The sequence below is a fragment of the Pituophis catenifer genome, unplaced genomic scaffold, assembly GCF_029215685.1.
Source record: "Pituophis catenifer annectens isolate HBS135680 unplaced genomic scaffold, rPitCat1.0.hap2 SCAF_11, whole genome shotgun sequence".
In the NCBI taxonomy this organism is placed as follows: domain Eukaryota; kingdom Metazoa; phylum Chordata; class Lepidosauria; order Squamata; family Colubridae; genus Pituophis; species Pituophis catenifer.
In genome coordinates this window covers 15,901,421-15,916,406 of record NW_027256891.1, presented here as the reverse complement: position 1 = coordinate 15,916,406, position 14,986 = coordinate 15,901,421, and positions in this window count along the sequence as shown.

The window sequence follows — 14,986 nt, the reverse complement described above, 5'->3', positions numbered from 1 at the left end:
CAACACCATTTTTAGACATGGAATTCCACCCTCAATCTTGTCCTGGTGTCCTTTTTTCCCTTTGGTTTCAAAAAAAAAAAATTGGCTTCAAAAAACATTTTGGTTCCTGGGCAGCATTTTCCTGACCGCGGAGTCACGCGTTTTCTTCCCCAGGCACCAAAAAGGCTTGATTTTTAAAAAGTGGAAGCAACACCATTTTTAGACATGGAATTCCACCCTCAATCTTGTCCTGGTGTCCTTTTTTCCCTTTGGTTTCAAAAAAAAATTTGGCTTCAAAAAACATTTTGGTTCCTGGGCAGCATTTTCCTGACCGCGGAGTCACACGTTTTCTTCCCCAGGCACCAAAAAGGCTTGATTTTTAAAAAGTGGAAGCAACACCATTTTTAGACATGGAATTCCACCCTCAATCTTGTCCTGGTGTCCTTTTTTCCATTTGGTTTCAAAAAAAAATTCAGATTCAGAAAACAATTTGGTTCCTGGGCAGCATTTTCCTGATCGCGGAGTCACGCGTTTTCTTCCCCAGGCACCAAAAAGGCTTGATTTTTAAAAAGTGGAAGCAACACCATTTTTAGACATGGAATTCCACCCTCAATCTTGTCCTGGTGTCCTTTTTTCCCTTTGGTTTCCAAAAAAAATTGAGCTTCGAAAAACATTTTTCTTCCAGGGCAGCATTTTCCTGACTGCGGAGTCACGCGTTTTCTTCCCCAGGCACCAAAAAGGCTTGATTTTTAAAAAGTGGAAGCAACACCATTTTTAGACATGGAATTCCACCCTCAATCTTGTCCTGGTGTCCTTTTTTCCCTTTGGTTTCAAAAAAAAAATTTGGCTTCAAAAAACATTTTGGTTCCTGGGCAGCATTTTCCTGACCGCGGAGTCACGCGTTTTCTTCCCCAGGCACCAAAAAGGCTTGATTTTTAAAAAGTGGAAGCAACACCATTTTTAGACATGGAATTCCACCCTCAATCTTGTCCTGGTGTCCTTTTTTCACTTTGGTTTCAAAAAAAAATTTGGCTTCAAAAAACAGTTTGGTTCCTGGGCAGCATTTTCCTGACCGCGGAGTCACGCGTTTTCTTCCCCAGGCACCAAAAAGGCTTGATTTTTAAAAAGTGGAAGCAACACCATTTTTAGACATGGAATTCCACCCTCAATCTTGTCCTGGTGTCCTTTTTTCCCTTTGGTTTCCAAAAAAAATTGAGCTTCGAAAAACATTTTTCTTCCGGGGCAGCATTTTCCTGACTGCGGAGTCACGCATTTTCTTCCCCAGGCACCAAAAAGGCTTGATTTTTAAAAAGTGGAAGCAACACCATTTTTAGACATGGAATTCCACCCTCAATCTTTTCCTGGGGACCATTTTTGCCTTTGGTTTCAAAAAAAAAATTTGGCTTCAAAAAACATTTTGGTTCCTGGGCAGCATTTTCCTGACCGCGGAGTCACGTGTTTTCTTCCCCAGGCACCAAAAAGGCTTGATTTTTAAAAAGTGGAAGCAACACCATTTTTAGACATGGAATTCCACCCTCAATCTTGTCCTGGTGTCCTTTTTTCCCTTTGGTTTAAAAAAAAAATTTGGCTTCAAAAAACATTTTGGTTCCTGGGCAGCATTTTCCTTACCGCGGAGTCACGCGTTTTCTTCCCCAGGCACCAAAAAGGCTTGATTTTTAAAAAGTGGAAGCAACACCATTTTTAGACATGGAATTCCACCCTCAATCTTGTCCTGGTGTCCTTTTTTCCCTTTGGTTTCAAAAAAAAAATTTGGCTTCAAAAAACATTTTGGTTCCTGGGCAGCATTTTCCTGACCGCGGAGTCACGCGTTTTCTTCCCCAGGCACCAAAAAGGCTTGATTTTTAAAAAGTGGAAGCAACACCATTTTTAGACATGGAATTCCACCCTCAATCTTGTCCTGGTGTCCTTTTTTGCCTTTGGTTTCAAAAAAAATTTGGCTTCAAAAAACAGTTTGGTTCCTGGGCAGCATTTTCCTGTCCGCGGAGTCACGCGTTTTCTTCCCCAGGCACCAAAAAGGCTTGATTTTTAAAAAGTGGAAGCAACACCATTTTTAGACATGGAATTCCACCCTCAATCTTGTCCTGGTGTCCTTTTTTCCCTTTGGTTTAAAAAAAAAATTTGGCTTCAAAAAACATTTTGGTTCCTGGGCAGCATTTTCCTTACCGCGGAGTCACGCGTTTTCTTCCCCAGGCACCAAAAAGGCTTGATTTTTAAAAAGTGGAGGCAACACCATTTTTAGACATGGAATTCCACCCTCAATCTTGTCCTGGTGTCCTTTTTTCCCTTTGGTTTCAAAAAAAAAATTTGGCTTCAAAAAACATTTTGGTTCCTGGGCAGCATTTTCCTGACCGCGGAGTCACGCGTTTTCTTCCCCAGGCACCAAAAAGGCTTGATTTTTAAAAAGTGGAAGCAACACCATTTTTAGACATGGAATTCCACCCTCAATCTTGTCCTGGTGTCCTTTTTTGCCTTTGGTTTCAAAAAAAATTTGGCTTCAAAAAACAGTTTGGTTCCTGGGCAGCATTTTCCTGACCGCGGAGTCACGCGTTTTCTTCCCCAGGCACCAAAAAGGCTTGATTTTTAAAAAGTGGAAGCAACACCATTTTTAGACATGGAATTCCACCCTCAATCTTGTCCTGGTGTCCTTTTTTCCCTTTGGTTTCAAAAAAAAAATTTGGCTTCAAAAAACATTTTGGTTCCTAGGCAGCATTTTCCTGACTGCGGAGTCACGCGTTTTCTTCCCCAGGCACCAAAAAGGCTTGATTTTTAAAAACTGGAAGCAACACCATTTTTAGACATGGAATTCCACCCTCAATCTTGTCCTGGTGTCCTTTTTTCCCTTTGGTTTCAAAAAAAAAATCGGATTAAGAAAACAATTTGGTTCCTGGGCAGCATTTTCCTGACTGCGGAATCACACGTTTTCTTCCCCAGGCACCAAAAAGGCTTGATTTTTAAAAAGTGGAAGCAACACCATTTTTAGACATGGAATTCCACCCTCAATCTTGTCCTGGTGTCCTTTTTTCCCTTTGGTTTCAAAAAAAAATTTGGCTTCAAAAAACAGTTTGGTTCCTGGGCAGCATTTTCCTGACCGCGGAGTCACGCGTTTTCTTCCCCAGGCACCAAAAAGGCTTGATTTTTAAAAAGTGGAAGCAACACCATTTTTAGACATGGAATTCCACCCTCAATCTTGTCCTGGTGTCCTTTTTTCCCTTTGGTTTCCAAAAAAAATTGAGCTTCGAAAAACATTTTTCTTCCGGGGCAGCATTTTCCTGACTGCGGAGTCACGCATTTTCTTCCCCAGGCACCAAAAAGGCTTGATTTTTAAAAAGTGGAAGCAACACCATTTTTAGACATGGAATTCCACCCTCAATCTTTTCCTGGGGACCATTTTTGCCTTTGGTTTCAAAAAAAAAATTTGGCTTCAAAAAACATTTTGGTTCCTGGGCAGCATTTTCCTGACCGCGGAGTCACGTGTTTTCTTCCCCAGGCACCAAAAAGGCTTGATTTTTAAAAAGTGGAAGCAACACCATTTTTAGACATGGAATTCCACCCTCAATCTTGTCCTGGTGTCCTTTTTTCCCTTTGGTTTAAAAAAAAAATTTGGCTTCAAAAAACATTTTGGTTCCTGGGCAGCATTTTCCTTACCGCGGAGTCACGCGTTTTCTTCCCCAGGCACCAAAAAGGCTTGATTTTTAAAAAGTGGAAGCAACACCATTTTTAGACATGGAATTCCACCCTCAATCTTGTCCTGGTGTCCTTTTTTCCCTTTGGTTTCAAAAAAAAAATTTGGCTTCAAAAAACATTTTGGTTCCTGGGCAGCATTTTCCTGACCGCGGAGTCACGCGTTTTCTTCCCCAGGCACCAAAAAGGCTTGATTTTTAAAAAGTGGAAGCAACACCATTTTTAGACATGGAATTCCACCCTCAATCTTGTCCTGGTGTCCTTTTTTGCCTTTGGTTTCAAAAAAAATTTGGCTTCAAAAAACAGTTTGGTTCCTGGGCAGCATTTTCCTGTCCGCGGAGTCACGCGTTTTCTTCCCCAGGCACCAAAAAGGCTTGATTTTTAAAAAGTGGAAGCAACACCATTTTTAGACATGGAATTCCACCCTCAATCTTGTCCTGGTGTCCTTTTTTCCCTTTGGTTTAAAAAAAAAATTTGGCTTCAAAAAACATTTTGGTTCCTGGGCAGCATTTTCCTTACCGCGGAGTCACGCGTTTTCTTCCCCAGGCACCAAAAACGCTTGATTTTTAAAAAGTGGAGGCAACACCATTTTTAGACATGGAATTCCACCCTCAATCTTGTCCTGGTGTCCTTTTTTCCCTTTGGTTTCAAAAAAAAAATTTGGCTTCAAAAAACATTTTGGTTCCTGGGCAGCATTTTCCTGACCGCGGAGTCACGCGTTTTCTTCCCCAGGCACCAAAAAGGCTTGATTTTTAAAAAGTGGAAGCAACACCATTTTTAGACATGGAATTCCACCCTCAATCTTGTCCTGGTGTCCTTTTTTGCCTTTGGTTTCAAAAAAAATTTGGCTTCAAAAAACAGTTTGGTTCCTGGGCAGCATTTTCCTGACCGCGGAGTCACGCGTTTTCTTCCCCAGGCACCAAAAAGGCTTGATTTTTAAAAAGTGGAAGCAACACCATTTTTAGACATGGAATTCCACCCTCAATCTTGTCCTGGTGTCCTTTTTTCCCTTTGGTTTCAAAAAAAAAATTTGGCTTCAAAAAACATTTTGGTTCCTAGGCAGCATTTTCCTGACTGCGGAGTCACGCGTTTTCTTCCCCAGGCACCAAAAAGGCTTGATTTTTAAAAACTGGAAGCAACACCATTTTTAGACATGGAATTCCACCCTCAATCTTGTCCTGGTGTCCTTTTTTCCCTTTGGTTTCAAAAAAAAAATCGGATTAAGAAAACAATTTGGTTCCTGGGCAGCATTTTCCTGACTGCGGAATCACACGTTTTCTTCCCCAGGCACCAAAAAGGCTTGATTTTTAAAAAGTGGAAGCAACACCATTTTTAGACATGGAATTCCACCCTCAATCTTGTCCTGGTGTCCTTTTTTCCCTTTGGTTTCAAAAAAAAATTTGGCTTCAAAAAACATTTTGGTTCCTGGGCAGCATTTTCCTGACCACGGAGTCACGCGTTTTCTTTCCCAGGCACCAAAAAGGCTTGATTTTTAAAAAGTGGAAGCAACACCATTTTTAGACATGGAATTCCACCCTCAATCTTGTCCTGGTGTCCTTTTTTCCCTTTGGTTTCAAAAAAAAATTCAGATTCAGAAAACAATTTGGTTCCTGGGCAGCATTTTCCTGACTGCGGAGTCACGCGTTTTCTTCCCCAGGCACCAAAAAGGCTTGATTTTTAAAAAGTGGAAGCAACACCATTTTTAGACATGGAATTCCACCCTCAATCTTGTCCTGGTGTCCTTTTTTCCCTTTGGTTTCCAAAAAAAATTGAGCTTCGAAAAACATTTTTCTTCCGGGGCAGCATTTTCCTGACCGCGGAGTCACGCGTTTTCTTCCCCAGGCACCAAAAAGGCTTGATTTTTAAAAAGTGGAAGCAACACCATTTTTAGACATGGAATTCCACCCTCAATCTTGTCCTGGTGTCCTTTTTTGCCTTTGGTTTCAAAAAAAAATTCGGATTCTGAAAACAATTTGGTTCCTGGGCAGCATTTTCCTGACCGCGGAGTCACGCGTTTTCCTCCCCAGGCACCAAAAAGGCTTGATTTTTAAAAAGTGGAAGCAACACCATTTTTAGACATGGAATTCCACCCTCAATCTTGTCCTGGTGTCCTTTTTTCCCTTTGGTTTCCAAAAAAAATTTGGCTTCAAAAAAGATTTTGGTCCCTGGGCAGCATTTTCCTGACCGTGGAGTCACGCGTTTTCTTCCCCAGGCACCAAAAAGGCTTGATTTTTAAAAAGTGGAAGCAAAACCATTTTTTGACATGGAATTCCACCCTCAATCTTGTCCTGGTGTCCTTTTTTGCCTTTGGTTTCCAAAAAAAATTGGGTTTCAAAAAACAGTTTGGTCCCTGGGCAGAATTTTCCTGACCGCGGAGTCACGCGTTTTCTTCCCCTGGCACCAAAAAGGCTTGATTTTTAAAAAGTGGAAGCAACACCATTTTTAGACATGGAATTCCACCCACAATCTTGTCCTGGTGTCCTTTTTTCCCTTTGGTTTCAAAAAAAAAATTCGGCTTCAAAAAACAGTTTGGTTCCTGGGCAGCATTTTCCTGACCGCGGAGTCACGCGTTTTCTTCCCCAGGCACCAAAAAGGCTTGATTTTTAAAAAGTGGAAGCAACACCATTTTTAGACATGGAATTCCACCCTCAATCTTGTCCTGGTGTCCTTTTTTCCCTTTGGTTTCAAAAAAAAAATTTGGCTTCAAAAAACAGTTTGGTTCCTGGGCAGCATTTTCCTGACCGCGGAGTCACGCGTTTTCTTCCACAGGCACCAAAAAGGCTTGATTTTTAAAAAGTGGAAGCAAAACCATTTTTAGACATGGAATTCCACCCTCAATCTTGTCCTGGTGTCCTGTTTTCCCTTTGCTTTCAAAAAAGAATTTGGCTTCAAAAAACAGTTTGGTTCCTGGGCAGCATTTTCCTGACCGCGGAGTCACGCGTTTTCTTCCCCAGGCACCAAAACGGCTTGATTTGTCAAAAGTGGAAGCAACACCATTTTTAGACATGGAATTCCACCCTCAATCTTCTCCTGGTGTCCTTTTTTGCCTTTGGTTTCAAAAAAAAATTTGGCTTCAAAAAACATTTTGGTCCCTGGGCAGCATTTTCCTGACCGCGGAGTCACGCGTTTTCTTCCCCAGGCACCAAAAAGGCTTGATTTTTAAAAAGTGGAAGCAACACCTTTTTTAGACATGGAATTCCACCCTCAATCTTGTCCTGGTGTCCTTTTTTCCCTTTGGTTTCAAAAAAAAATTTGGCTTCAAAAAACACTTTGGTTCCTGGGCAGCATTTTCCTGACCGCGGAGTCACGCGTTTTCTTCCCCAGGCACCAAAAAGGCTTGATTTTTAAAAAGTGGAAGCAACACCATTTTTAGACATGGAATTCCACCCTCAATCTTGTCCTGGTGTCCTTTTTTCACTTTGGTTTCAAAAAAAAATTTGGCTTCAAAAAACTGTTTGGTTCCTGGGCAGCAATTTCCTGACCGCGGAGTCACGTGTTTTCTTCCCCAGGCACCAAAAAGGCTTGATTTTTAAAAAGTGGAAGCAACACCATTTTTAGACATGGAATTCCACCCTCAATCTTGTCCTGGTGTCCTGTTTTCCCTTTGGTTTCAAAAAAAAATTTGGCTTCAAAAAACAGTTTGGTTCCTGGGCAGCATTTTCCTGACCGCGGAGTCACGCGTTTTCTTCCCCAGGCACCAAAAAGGCTTGATTTTTAAAAAGTGGAAGCAACACCATTTTTAGACATGGAATTCCACCCTCAATCTTGTCCTGGTGTCCTTTTTTGCCTTTGGTTTCCAAAAAAAATTGGGCTTCGAAAAACATTTTTCTTCCGGGGCAGAATTTTCCTGACCGCGGAGTCACGCGTTTTCTTCCCCAGGCACCAAAAAGGCTTGATTTATAAAAAGTGGAAGCAACACCATTTTTAGACATGGAATTCCACCCTCAATCTTGTCCTGGTGTCCTGTTTTCCCTTTGGTTTCAAAAAAAAAATTTGGCTTCAAAAAACAGTTTGGTTCCTGGGCAGCATTTTCCTGACCACGGAGTCACGCGTTTTCTTCCCCAGGCACCAAAAAGGCTTGATTTTTAAAAACTGGAAGCAACACCATTTTTAGACATGGAATTCCACCCTCAATCTTGTCCTGGTGTCCTTTTTTCCCTTTGGTTTCAAAAAAAAATTTGGCTTCAAAAAACATTTTGGTTCCTGGGCAGCATTTTCCTGACCGCAGAGTCACGCGTTTTCTTCCCCAGGCACCAAAAAGGCTTGATTTTTAAAAAGTGGAAGCAACACCATTTTTAGACATGGAATTCCACCCTCAATCTTGTCCTGGTGTCCTTTTTTGCCTTTGGTTTCAAAAAAAAATTTGGCTTCAAAAAACATTTTGGTCCCTGGGCAGCATTTTCCTGACCGCGGAGTCACGCGTTTTCTTCCCAAGGCACCAAAAAGGCTTGATTTTTAAAAAGTGGAAGCAACACCATTTTTAGACATGGAATTCCACCCTCAATCTTGTCCTGGTGTCCTGTTTTCCCTTTGGTTTCAAAAAAAAATTTGGCTTCAAAAAACAGTTTGGTTCCTGGGCAGCATTTTCCTGACCGCGGAGTCACGCGTTTTCTTCCCCAGGCACCAAAAAGGCTTGATTTTTAAAAAGTGGAAGCAACACCATTTTTAGACATTGAATTCCACCCTCAATCTTGTCCTGGTGTCCTTTTTTGCCTTTGGTTTCCAAAAAAAATTGGGCTTCGAAAAACATTTTTCTTCCGGGGCAGAATTTTCCTGACCGCGGAGTCACGCGTTTTCTTCCCCAGGCACCAAAAAGGCTTGATTTTTAAAAAGTGGAAGCAACACCATTTTTAGACATGGAATTCCACCCTCCATCTTGTCCTGGTGTCCTGTTTTCCCTTTGGTTTCAAAAAAAAATTTGGCTTCAAAAAACATTTTGGTTCCTGGGCAGCATTTTCCTGACCGCGGAGTCACGCGTTTTCTTCCCCAGGCACCAAAAAGGCTTGATTTTTCAAAAGTGGAAGCAACACCATTTTTAGACATGGAATTCCACCCTCAATCTTGTCCTGGTGTCCTGTTTTCCCTTTGGTTTCAAAAAAAAAATTTGGCTTCAAAAAACAGTTTGGTTCCTGGGCAGCATTTTCCTGACAACGGAGTCACGCGTTTTCTTCCCCAGGCACCAAAAAGGCTTGATTTTTCAAAAGTGGAAGCAACACCATTTTTAGACATGGAATTCCACCCTCAATCTTCTCCTGGTGTCCTTTTTTGCCTTTGGTTTCCAAAAAAAAATTTGGCTTCAAAAAACATTTTGGTCCCTGGGCAGCATTTTCCTGACCGCGGAGTCACGCGTTTTCTTCCCCAGGCACCAAAAAGGCTTGATTTTTAAAAACTGGAAGCAACACCATTTTTAGACATGGAATTCCACCCTCAATCTTGTCCTGGTGTCCTTTTTTCCCTTTGGTTTCAAAAAAAAATTTGGCTTCAAAAAACATTTTGGTTCCTGGGCAGCATTTTCCTGACCGCAGAGTCACGCGTTTTCTTCCCCAGGCACCAAAAAGGCTTGATTTTTAAAAAGTGGAAGCAACACCATTTTTAGACATGGAATTCCACCCTCAATCTTGTCCTGGTGTCCTTTTTTGCCTTTGGTTTCAAAAAAAAATTTGGCTTCAAAAAACATTTTGGTCCCTGGGCAGCATTTTCCTGACCGCGGAGTCACGCGTTTTCTTCCCAAGGCACCAAAAAGGCTTGATTTTTAAAAAGTGGAAGCAACACCATTTTTAGACATGGAATTCCACCCTCAATCTTGTCCTGGTGTCCTGTTTTCCCTTTGGTTTCAAAAAAAAATTTGGCTTCAAAAAACAGTTTGGTTCCTGGGCAGCATTTTCCTGACCGCGGAGTCACGCGTTTTCTTCCCCAGGCACCAAAAAGGCTTGATTTTTAAAAAGTGGAAGCAACACCATTTTTAGACATTGAATTCCACCCTCAATCTTGTCCTGGTGTCCTTTTTTGCCTTTGGTTTCCAAAAAAAATTGGGCTTCGAAAAACATTTTTCTTCCGGGGCAGAATTTTCCTGACCGCGGAGTCACGCGTTTTCTTCCCCAGGCACCAAAAAGGCTTGATTTTTAAAAAGTGGAAGCAACACCATTTTTAGACATGGAATTCCACCCTCCATCTTGTCCTGGTGTCCTGTTTTCCCTTTGGTTTCAAAAAAAAATTTGGCTTCAAAAAACATTTTGGTTCCTGGGCAGCATTTTCCTGACCGCGGAGTCACGCGTTTTCTTCCCCAGGCACCAAAAAGGCTTGATTTGTCAAAAGTGGAAGCAACACCATTTTTAGACATGGAATTCCACCCTCAATCTTGTCCTGGTGTCCTTTTTTCACTTTGGTTTCAAAAAAAAATTTGGCTTCAAAATCTGTTTGGTTCCTGGGCAGCAATTTCCTGACCGCGGAGTCACGCGTTTTCTTCCCAAGAAACCAAAAAGGCTTGATTTTTAAAAAGTGGAAGCAACACCATTTTTAGACATGGAATTCCACCCTCAATCTTGTCCTGGTGTCCTTTTTTCCATTTGGTTTCAAAAAAAAATTCAGATTCAGAAAACAATTTGGTTCCTGGGCAGCATTTTCCTGATCGCGGAGTCACGCGTTTTCTTCCCCAGGCACCAAAAAGGCTTGATTTTTAAAAAGTGGAAGCAACACCATTTTTAGACATGGAATTCCACCCTCAATCTTGTCCTGGTGTCCTTTTTTCCCTTTGGTTTCCAAAAAAAATTGAGCTTCGAAAAACATTTTTCTTCCAGGGCAGCATTTTCCTGACTGCGGAGTCACGCGTTTTCTTCCCCAGGCACCAAAAAGGCTTGATTTTTAAAAAGTGGAAGCAACACCATTTTTAGACATGGAATTCCACCCTCAATCTTGTCCTGGTGTCCTTTTTTCCCTTTGGTTTCAAAAAAAAAATTTGGCTTCAAAAAACATTTTGGTTCCTGGGCAGCATTTTCCTGACCGCGGAGTCACGCGTTTTCTTCCCCAGGCACCAAAAAGGCTTGATTTTTAAAAAGTGGAAGCAACACCATTTTTAGACATGGAATTCCACCCTCAATCTTGTCCTGGTGTCCTTTTTTCCCTTTGGTTTCAAAAAAAAATTTGGCTTCAAAAAACAGTTTGGTTCCTGGGCAGCATTTTCCTGACCGCGGAGTCACGCGTTTTCTTCCCCAGGCACCAAAAAGGCTTGATTTTTAAAAAGTGGAAGCAACACCATTTTTAGACATGGAATTCCACCCTCAATCTTGTCCTGGTGTCCTTTTTTCCCTTTGGTTTCCAAAAAAAATTGAGCTTCGAAAAACATTTTTCTTCCGGGGCAGCATTTTCCTGACTGCGGAGTCACGCATTTTCTTCCCCAGGCACCAAAAAGGCTTGATTTTTAAAAAGTGGAAGCAACACCATTTTTAGACATGGAATTCCACCCTCAATCTTTTCCTGGGGACCATTTTTGCCTTTGGTTTCAAAAAAAAAATTTGGCTTCAAAAAACATTTTGGTTCCTGGGCAGCATTTTCCTGACCGCGGAGTCACGTGTTTTCTTCCCCAGGCACCAAAAAGGCTTGATTTTTAAAAAGTGGAAGCAACACCATTTTTAGACATGGAATTCCACCCTCAATCTTGTCCTGGTGTCCTTTTTTCCCTTTGGTTTAAAAAAAAAATTTGGCTTCAAAAAACATTTTGGTTCCTGGGCAGCATTTTCCTTACCGCGGAGTCACGCGTTTTCTTCCCCAGGCACCAAAAAGGCTTGATTTTTAAAAAGTGGAAGCAACACCATTTTTAGACATGGAATTCCACCCTCAATCTTGTCCTGGTGTCCTTTTTTCCCTTTGGTTTCAAAAAAAAAATTTGGCTTCAAAAAACATTTTGGTTCCTGGGCAGCATTTTCCTGACCGCGGAGTCACGGGTTTCTTCCCCAGGCACCAAAAAGGCTTGATTTTTAAAAAGTGGAAGCAACACCATTTTTAGACATGGAATTCCACCCTCAATCTTGTCCTGGTGTCCTTTTTTGCCTTTGGTTTCAAAAAAAATTTGGCTTCAAAAAACAGTTTGGTTCCTGGGCAGCATTTTCCTGTCCGCGGAGTCACGCGTTTTCTTCCCCAGGCACCAAAAAGGCTTGATTTTTAAAAAGTGGAAGCAACACCATTTTTAGACATGGAATTCCACCCTCAATCTTGTCCTGGTGTCCTTTTTTCCCTTTGGTTTAAAAAAAAAATTTGGCTTCAAAAAACATTTTGGTTCCTGGGCAGCATTTTCCTTACCGCGGAGTCACGCGTTTTCTTCCCCAGGCACCAAAAAGGCTTGATTTTTAAAAAGTGGAAGCAACACCATTTTTAGACATGGAATTCCACCCTCAATCTTGTCCTGGTGTCCTTTTTTCCCTTTGGTTTCAAAAAAAAAATTTGGCTTCAAAAAACATTTTGGTTCCTGGGCAGCATTTTCCTGACCGCGGAGTCACGCGTTTTCTTCCCCAGGCACCAAAAAGGCTTGATTTTTAAAAAGTGGAAGCAACACCATTTTTAGACATGGAATTCCACCCTCAATCTTGTCCTGGTGTCCTTTTTTGCCTTTGGTTTCAAAAAAAATTTGGCTTCAAAAAACAGTTTGGTTCCTGGGCAGCATTTTCCTGACCGCGGAGTCACGCGTTTTCTTCCCCAGGCACCAAAAAGGCTTGATTTTTAAAAAGTGGAAGCAACACCATTTTTAGACATGGAATTCCACCCTCAATCTTGTCCTGGTGTCCTTTTTTCCCTTTGGTTTCAAAAAAAAAATTTGGCTTCAAAAAACATTTTGGTTCCTAGGCAGCATTTTCCTGACTGCGGAGTCACGCATTTTCTTCCCCAGGCACCAAAAAGGCTTGATTTTTAAAAACTGGAAGCAACACCATTTTTAGACATGGAATTCCACCCTCAATCTTGTCCTGGTGTCCTTTTTTCCCTTTGGTTTCAAAAAAAAAAATCGGATTAAGAAAACAATTTGGTTCCTGGGCAGCATTTTCCTGACTGCGGAATCACACGTTTTCTTCCCCAGGCACCAAAAAGGCTTGATTTTTAAAAAGTGGAAGCAACACCATTTTTAGACATGGAATTCCACCCTCAATCTTGTCCTGGTGTCCTTTTTTCCCTTTGGTTTCAAAAAAAAATTTGGCTTCAAAAAACATTTTGGTTCCTGGGCAGCATTTTCCTGACCACGGAGTCACGCGTTTTCTTTCCCAGGCACCAAAAAGGCTTGATTTTTAAAAAGTGGAAGCAACACCATTTTTAGACATGGAATTCCACCCTCAATCTTGTCCTGGTGTCCTTTTTTCCCTTTGGTTTCAAAAAAAAATTCAGATTCAGAAAACAATTTGGTTCCTGGGCAGCATTTTCCTGACTGCGGAGTCACGCGTTTTCTTCCCCAGGCACCAAAAAGGCTTGATTTTTAAAAAGTGGAAGCAACACCATTTTTAGACATGGAATTCCACCCTCAATCTTGTCCTGGTGTCCTTTTTTCCCTTTGGTTTCCAAAAAAAATTGAGCTTCGAAAAACATTTTTCTTCCGGGGCAGCATTTTCCTGACCGCGGAGTCACGCGTTTTCTTCCCCAGGCACCAAAAAGGCTTGATTTTTAAAAAGTGGAAGCAACACCATTTTTAGACATGGAATTCCACCCTCAATCTTGTCCTGGTGTCCTTTTTTGCCTTTGGTTTCAAAAAAAAATTCGGATTCTGAAAACAATTTGGTTCCTGGGCAGCATTTTCCTGACCGCGGAGTCACGCGTTTTCCTCCCCAGGCACCAAAAAGGCTTGATTTTTAAAAAGTGGAAGCAACACCATTTTTAGACATGGAATTCCACCCTCAATCTTGTCCTGGTGTCCTTTTTTCCCTTTGGTTTCCAAAAAAAATTTGGCTTCAAAAAAGATTTTGGTCCCTGGGCAGCATTTTCCTGACCGTGGAGTCACGCGTTTTCTTCCCCAGGCACCAAAAAGGCTTGATTTTTAAAAAGTGGAAGCAAAACCATTTTTTGACATGGAATTCCACCCTCAATCTTGTCCTGGTGTCCTTTTTTGCCTTTGGTTTCCAAAAAAAATTGGGTTTCAAAAAACAGTTTGGTCCCTGGGCAGAATTTTCCTGACCGCGGAGTCACGCGTTTTCTTCCCCTGGCACCAAAAAGGCTTGATTTTTAAAAAGTGGAAGCAACACCATTTTTAGACATGGAATTCCACCCTCAATCTTGTCCTGGTGTCCTTTTTTCCCTTTGGTTTCAAAAAAAAAATTTGGCTTCAAAAAACAGTTTGGTTCCTGGGCAGCATTTTCCTGACCGCGGAGTCACGCGTTTTCTTCCCCAGGCACCAAAAAGGCTTGATTTTTAAAAAGTGGAAGCAACACCATTTTTAGACATGGAATTCCACCCTCAATCTTGTCCTGGTGTCCTTTTTTCCCTTTGGTTTCAAAAAAAAAATTTGGCTTCAAAAAACAGTTTGGTTCCTGGGCAGCATTTTCCTGTCCGCGGAGTCACGCGTTTTCTTCCCCAGGCACCAAAAAGGCTTGATTTTTAAAAAGTGGAAGCAAAACCATTTTTAGACATGGAATTCCACCCTCAATCTTGTCCTGGTGTCCTGTTTTCCCTTTGCTTTCAAAAAAGAATTTGGCTTCAAAAAACAGTTTGGTTCCTGGGCAGCATTTTCCTGACCGCGGAGTCACGCGTTTTCTTCCCCAGGCACCAAAACGGCTTGATTTGTCAAAAGTGGAAGCAACACCATTTTTAGACATGGAATTCCACCCTCAATCTTCTCCTGGTGTCCTTTTTTGCCTTTGGTTTCAAAAAAAAATTTGGCTTCAAAAAACATTTTGGTCCCTGGGCAGCATTTTCCTGACCGCGGAGTCACGCGTTTTCTTCCCCAGGCACCAAAAAGGCTTGATTTTTAAAAAGTGGAAGCAACACCTTTTTTAGACATGGAATTCCACCCTCAATCTTGTCCTGGTGTCCTTTTTTCCCTTTGGTTTCAAAAAAAAATTTGGCTTCAAAAAACAGTTTGGTTCCTGGGCAGCATTTTCCTGACCGCGGAGTCACGCGTTTTCTTCCCCAGGCACCAAAAAGGCTTGATTTTTAAAAAGTGGAAGCAACACCATTTTTAGACATGGAATTCCACCCTCAATCTTGTCCTGGTGTCCTTTTTTCACTTTGGTTTCAAAAAAAAATTTGGCTTCAAAAAACTGTTTGGTTCCTGGGCAGCAATTTCCTGACCGCGGAGTCACGTGTTTTCTTCCCCAGGCACCAAAAAGGCTTGATT